Source organism: Setaria italica, chromosome V (genome assembly GCF_000263155.2).
Source record: "Setaria italica strain Yugu1 chromosome V, Setaria_italica_v2.0, whole genome shotgun sequence".
Taxonomy (NCBI): domain Eukaryota; kingdom Viridiplantae; phylum Streptophyta; class Magnoliopsida; order Poales; family Poaceae; genus Setaria; species Setaria italica.
The window spans coordinates 26,469,990-26,471,228 of record NC_028454.1 but is presented as its reverse complement, the minus strand read 5'-3'; the positions used below and the strand labels follow the sequence as shown (position 1 = coordinate 26,471,228).

The 1,239-nt window shown below is 48.3% G+C and overlaps 1 long non-coding RNA gene across 1 annotated transcript; it reads left to right on the top strand.

The window, feature by feature from the left end:
* Positions 1-348: 348 nt before the first annotated feature.
* On the top strand, positions 349-1,026 carry LOC111257207. The gene is made up of 3 exons (XR_002677595.1): positions 349-548; positions 725-808; positions 888-1,026. It is a non-coding gene; the product is annotated as an uncharacterized LOC111257207 (long non-coding RNA).
* Positions 1,027-1,239: the final 213 nt, after the last annotated feature.

The following is a 1,239-nucleotide window of genomic DNA, read 5'->3' as shown; positions in this document are numbered from 1 at the left end:
TCCTTTTACCCTTAGCTTCATGTGTGGGTTGGACGACAATCCTTACAGGATGAAGTGCCCTCTCATATGCTTCTATGCTGTCGAGTACCACCTGCCAGATCGAGTAACACGTCAGTTTGGGATGAGGCAGATTTGGCCAACACCGGTGACCTCGACTAGTGTAAAGTTACACAGGTAAGTCTTTTCATATTTGAATTATTTCAATACCATTAACTAAATTTTGCCTAGCAGTAACATGTAACGTGACGTGCAGCATGGATCGTAAGAAGAAATGGAAGGTCTCTGAGTGGGCCGCGTTCCACCAGGCATACATTGACGATTGGGAGGACTTCGATGAAAACGTGGATGACAACGACGAGCCGCATACAAACAGTGAGTATAGGCAATACCAGACTTGGTACCAAGGTGCGACGCGTCACAGGCTGAGGGCAGCGTGGACGGAAGATGGCTACGCCGACATCCACTCATCCGACGATGAAGACACAGTGTACGATCAGAGTACTCGTGCTGGAAGGCAGGTGGAGGCAGGACCAATCCTGGATAGGATGGTAAGACAATTGCTTGACTTTTCTATGTTCTATGTTAAGTTACTTAGAGATTCAGTTAGTTAGATAAGGACTTAGTGACCATCTGACTTAATCATTTAGTCATTTAGTGACTTAGTGTGTAAGTAAGTTAATGACTTAATCATTTATTGCTTTAGTGACTTAGTCATTTGTTGCAGGGCCGTACCCTCCAAAGCTCGGTTAGAGATATTGAGCATTTCCGTCCTAGAGTTACGGACCCCGAGACGCGGAGCTTTCTAGACGTAGGACTCAATTTATTCTTCTAATACTTTATTAATACGTTACATTCTTCTTTCGTGTAACTAGTTTTTACTACTGCAGCGACTGTCAAATCGGCTTCGCCGTGCGGCTGCTCGTTGTGGTTGCAGGACTGCCACGACGCGAGACGTGCACGTTCCATCCCCACGTGAAGGAGGCGTCGGTACGTCTAGCCAAGGCCCCTCGGGTTCGAAAGCAATTGCATCCGAGGATGACGACGACGACGACGATGAGCAGAGGCCCGAGGAGCTTGGCCCGTCTCAGCTTCAGGAGGCTCCCTTGACTCAGCCTACACAGGTTGTAGGCACTAGACTACGTTGCCCACGTTCTCCTTACACTCCAGACACCGACGCCCTTGGTCACAAGGGTAAGGGTAAGACTAGGAGGCAGTGACGGTTCTTATTGCGAACTTTGT